This window comes from Puma concolor, chromosome F2, assembly GCF_028749965.1.
Source record: "Puma concolor isolate L17-30 chromosome F2, mPumCon1.1.hap2, whole genome shotgun sequence".
NCBI lineage: Eukaryota > Metazoa > Chordata > Mammalia > Carnivora > Felidae > Puma > Puma concolor.
The window spans coordinates 46,753,692-46,759,456 of record NC_141684.1 but is presented as its reverse complement, the minus strand read 5'-3'; the positions used below and the strand labels follow the sequence as shown (position 1 = coordinate 46,759,456).

Below are 5,765 nucleotides of genomic sequence, written 5' to 3'. Positions count from 1 at the left end.
TTAAAGGATATGACCGCGCTCATATATGTAGCACTGCATTGGACATAGCACACTATAGCAGAGAGTGAACTTTATTATTTTATTCACGTAGGTATATATGTGTGTATTTTATTATGTTTGTGTGTAAGACCCCTGATACAGAGCTCACAAGGCTAAAATCTAGGTGTAGGCAAAGCTGCATTCCTTTTTAGACTCTAGGAATGAATCCATTTCCTGGCTCATATAGGTTATTGCCAGAATTCTGTTCCTTGCAGTTGTAAGTCTGAGGTCCCCATTTTATGCCATTGTCTTCTGAGAGTTGTTCCCAGCTTCTAAGGGCTGCCTACACTTCTTGGCTCATGGTCCACTTCCATGTTCAAAGCCAACAAGGACAAGGAGAACCTCTCTGTAAATTTCAGCCTCTCCTGCCCCTCTTCCAAATGATACAAGGTGATCTCTTCAAGTCTGACTGGCACCCTTAATTCCATCTGTAACCTTAATTTCCTTTTGCCACCTATGCAGCATATTCACAGGCATGACACTGGGTTTAGACTGAGGGGGACAAAATCTTTCTTCCACACTGTTAATGCCTCAGCATATCTTCTTTTGTCACCTAGCAAAAGTTTAAGGGAAGATATTTTCTCTGATGGGAAGCTATAAATATGCTTGTAGGAAAGTGAATATAATTGACTTTTTCAAAACAGATCATACCAGTTTATTTATTTCAGGATGACAGTTTCTTTTTTTTTTTTTTACATTATATAACTTTATTTCTTTTTATATTTTTAATATGAAATTTATTGTCAAATTGGTTTCTATATAACACCCAGTGCTCATCCCAACAGGTGCCATCCTCAATACCCATCACCCAACCTCCCGGCCCTCCCACCCCCCATCAACCCTCAGTTTGTTCTCAGTTTTGTTTTTTTTTTTTTCAATATATGAAATTTATTGTCAAATTGGTTTCCATACAACACCCAGTGCTCATCAGGATGACGGTTTCTTAATGGATTAAAGAGAAAGTGAGAGAAAGTGAGAGAAAAGATGTCTTGGAGAAAGTGCTCTAAACTGTGAGGAGAGTCATCACGTTTGCCCACAGGAGAATCTTCCATTTGGATGCAATGCTTATATTCTTGGGTTCTTTTCAAATGTTCAAACAGTAAAATGTCCTTTTGTTTTTCTTCTTTGGACTCTACCAGTGTCCGTTTCTGTATCCATGCCCGTTGTGACCGTCGTTTATTTGCTGACCAATGTGGCTTACAATGTCATCTTACATATGCCTTCTTTCCCGAAGCTGTTGCTGTGGTAAGTTTGAAATGATCCACTGCTCCTTGCTTCCATTGAGAATTTTTTCATAAGAGGAAAATATGGGCAATTTGCACCTCTCTGCGCTAGATTGGTTGTTGGAAAAAAATGAGGAAAATAATAACATGGGAGCACTGTGAGAATTAAATGAGCTAATACATGCATGTCTTACCACAAAGTGTGGCACAGGAATAAAGGTTCACTTTCTTCTATTGTTGTTGTTGCACTAACTCCAGATCAGGATGAGACACGCATTAATGTCACAATTATCCACTAAGGACCACATTATGCATACCAGGCAGCATCAGGAGGGGTGGTTCTGTTTCCCTGTGGAAACTTAGAATGGACCCACAAAAACAGGCATAGGATTTCCTCATCAAATCTGCTTACAGCCAAGGTAGTCACCAGAGTTGAAATGGGAATTTTTCCAGCCATGTTTACATTACTGTATTGGTGACCTGCATGGTTTTCAAAGGGCCTGAGTTAAATTATGTACTTTCCTGCCCAAAGACTAAGACTGCATTTATAACAAATTCATATGAGGCGATTGGTTGATAAGACTTGTGTGAGGAATTGATTGTGTCCACAATATCCTAATATACAGTCTTGTTTAGCTATTTTTCTTTTCTAACCTTTTATTTCCACCTTTGGAAAAACTCCAGATTATATACCCCTAGATCTGATTCCCAAACTGCCACATTTTTATAAATAGATATTCTAATTTCCTATGAAATCAAGAAAAAAAGAAGGAAGAAAAATATTGGGAGGCTTCACATGAGAGTAGTGTTGGCCTAGTATGAACTTATAATTCAGTGTTAGGTAGTTGAGGGGAACTCAACCTAGAGACATTTTTGCAAATATGTGTGATATAGGTATTATTTATCTTTTACATGTTAATTGACTGACTTACAGTTCATTGATACTTCTCGACGCAAACCATAGGGATCATCAGTCTCTTAATTAGTATTGAGTCCATTTCATTCCAAATTTCTGTATCCTGAGGTTAGTGCTAAAAATAAACTAGATTCCCAATATTGGGTTTTCTTTTCACTAATAACTTTCTTTTCTTATTCCCTCCCTGCCCCCAGACATTTGGTAATAAGGTCCAAAGCCATGTTCAGGGACTAATTCCTATTACAGTGGCCATGGCTTGTGTCAGTGAACTGAACTCAATCAGTCATTACAGCATCCAGGTAAGAAAATCAAATGTGCTGTAAGTTATTTGTGTTTTCAAAGCTCAGCTAAGGGAAATCAATCACTGCTTATGTTTAATGTCACTAATGAACAACAGCCAAGCGTTTTGACCACCTCTTGGTCTTGCTTTTACCATCAACCTATTTCAGGGATTTCAAATGCTAAACTAGAGATTCTGTTTGGTCATGTTTGTCTTTTTCACCAGTCAGTGCATAAATGCGGCCCATTTTAAATAGACTCTAAAAAAGAGTCAATCTTTTCCGGGATGTGGGAAAGCAGGGTTTGCATGAAAACTGTTTAGTAACATCACATACTGCAAATAGTTGTTTGTCAGGGATAATTGCAAAGCAAAGTACAAATGTGGAAATGTGCTGAGTGCATGAATCCAAAGGGAGAAGAGCCAACTGATGAACACAGCAAAACAGGCTGTGAAAAATCAATGCTAATACACACCCGCTCACCTAGTGTACTTAAAATCAGATCCCTTGGTTGGCCACCTTAGCCCTACAGCTGGCTAGCATCATGATGGGCCATCAGAAAACTGCTCAACAAAGTAATTGTAAAGAGAGGAGAGATTACAGTATAGGTGTGCTGGAAGGAGATTTGGGGAAAATGTTTCTAGTTTGGGATGGGGTGTAGTAAAGACGGAGCAGTTCCCACCACCCTCTGGGTCTCAGCTATTTTTATTGAAATGATAATAACAAATCCGTTTTGCTAATCTTGTTTCATTTAACAAACCCGCGAAATTGTTGCTAATGATAGTACCATTATGAGTTGAGTAAACCAGCTCATCAATGTGACCTAACGGATTTATCCAAGGTCATATCAGTGAACAGCAGAGCTTGGGACTCACATCTTCTGACTCCAGTCCCTACGGCTTTTCCACCTCACCATGCCTCCCCTTGCTATTAATGGCTGAGTTCTGCTTCCATCCAGTGAAAGACAGGATTTGGCTCCCTTTTTCATTTTCTCTCGGTTGTGTTATTTAGTGGTTGCACAAAACCTCAGTGGCAGCGCTTAGTCCTATCTGCTCTTTTCTCATCCTTTTCCTTACTCGTAATAAGCAACTAAACAAAATGAGAAATACAAGGGGATTTCCAGTTCTACTATCTGGTTCCTGTGTGGCCTTTGATTTTTCTGGAGTAATCAGAAAAAAAAAAAAAAAAAAAAAAAAGTACCTCATTATGTGTGCCATCTGAATTTCTTTCTTTTTCTTGCCCTGAATATTTACAATAGAAATGCCAATTGCTATGTTTGCAGAGCATCTAACTGATGGCAGCCAAAGCCTCTCATTCTTCACACCCAGTTTTCAGGCTCCTTTATGTGGGCCCAAAGGAAGGGCACCTTCCCTTTGGTTTAAGCATGATCCCTGTGGAATGATTCACACTGGTCCCTGCTCTTCTCTCCAAAGTAAGTGAATCCAATGTACATCTTACAGAAACTGTTATTGTCAAGAATTCCTCACTTGTCCCACTCATTTTCTATATACATTTACTGGAGAATATTCAGCTCTCCGCCCAGCTATAAAATAAGGAATGCAAGGGCCTATGTCTTGCCGAGTCCCGAGGGAGAACAGCATCTTAAAGCGTCTTATTCTATGAGGGAACTAAGACCCTGGGCCAAAGACTGAGCAGGGGTAAACAAGATGTAGATTCTAAAGATAGGAAGGCTCCCAGGAAGAGTAAGTAATGCTTTCGCTGAGTTGTCATGAATTGGAAATTTCCCTGTAGTCAGGGAAACAGGAAAAAAGGGATAGTCAAAAAAGAGAGATTATATTGGAGAAGATATTGAACATAAAACGGATAATTTGCACTTAGTTGTTCAGTGTTTCCTATGTGCTAGATACTAGATGTCATCGCCAGATGGGTAAGTGATTGACCTGGGACAAGACATACAGCAGCCAGATGATCTTTTAGCACATCATTCCATTCTCCTATTCGATAACCTCCAAAGGGAGGTTCTCCTTACAAAGTAAAAATCCAAATTCCTTAGCATGACCCACAGTGCCCAATATGATCAGCCCTGAGAATTTCTTCAAGCTCATCTCCTGCCACATCGACTACACTCCAGTCCCTCTGGCTTTCTTTCTATTTTACAGGACAAACCTTTGTTTCTCCTGGGCATTTGCATTTATTGTTTCCTGGCCCCCTTATCCCTCATCTTTCAGGTCTTAGTTCAAAGGCTTTGAGAAGTCTTTCATTAGCACTCTAAGATAGAAGCCATCTATCCCCAACCCACCACATGACTATCTTTGTCCAATATCCCTATCTTACATATAACCTCATAGTACTGATTAAACCGAAAATGACTATTTGCTTTGTATTATCTGCTTTCTCCAACAATACTGTAAGCTCTGTGGAAACAAAGATCTTAATCTGTCTCTTAGACACTGCTCTGTTCTCAGTATCTAGAGAACTTGGCAATCATCTGTTGGATAAAGGAATGAATCACTGTCATGAGGATGAGTAAGCTGATGAGTGTTCATAATCAGGAGAAATGAGATTATTTTAAAGAGATTTTCTGGGTAGGGTTTTCTAGAGTAGAAAACTTAAAGGCTGAGTTGATAAGAGATAAATAATAATCCATGAGAAACTATGTTATAAAAGGTTCTTAAGAAAGGATCTTAATATAGCAAGCATTACTATATTCATTGTGAATATATTCATTGTGAAATCCTGGAAATATAAACCAATGAACTCAAATATCATCCATTCATTACGTTGGTAGAGCATGGTAGCCATGATGAATCTTCTGGTGGAAGACATCTTTCAACTCTCATCATTCCTTCTGCTACTGGTTCTATGCCAGGCTCTCCATTATAGTATTAATGAATGTAAGGAAAACACAGTCTGAAAGACCAAGGCCAATCAGAATGAGCAACATATACACTATCTGGAAATGTCTTACTACATTTCTTGATAATTTTTTAACTAGTATAACGCATTATTTATGTAGTTTCTTTTTAAATTTTTTTATTATTTATTTTTTTTAACGTTATTTGCTTTTGAGAAGCAAAGAGAGACAGGCCATCAACAGGGTAGGGGCAGAGAGAGACGGACACAGAATCTAAAGTAGGCTCCAGGCTCTGAGCTGTCAGCACAGAACCCTATGCAGGCCTCGAACCCACAAACCATGAGATCATGACCTGAGCTGAGGTCAGATGCTTAACTGACTGAGTCACCCAGGCGCCCTATTTCTTGTTAAAATTTTTAAATAAAATAACCTATGAGAAGCATAGACAACTTTTGAAGACACCGTTCTTTACTCAACATGGATATAGCTAGGAA

The 5,765-nt window shown here is 38.9% G+C and overlaps 1 long non-coding RNA gene across 1 annotated transcript; it reads left to right on the top strand.

Annotated features, from left to right (window-relative positions):
* Positions 1 to 815: 815 nt before the first annotated feature.
* Positions 816 to 5,351, top strand: LOC147572003 (uncharacterized). The gene is made up of 3 exons (XR_015246754.1): positions 816 to 1,284; positions 2,373 to 2,477; positions 3,715 to 5,351. It is a non-coding gene; the product is annotated as an uncharacterized LOC147572003 (long non-coding RNA).
* Positions 5,352 to 5,765: the final 414 nt, after the last annotated feature.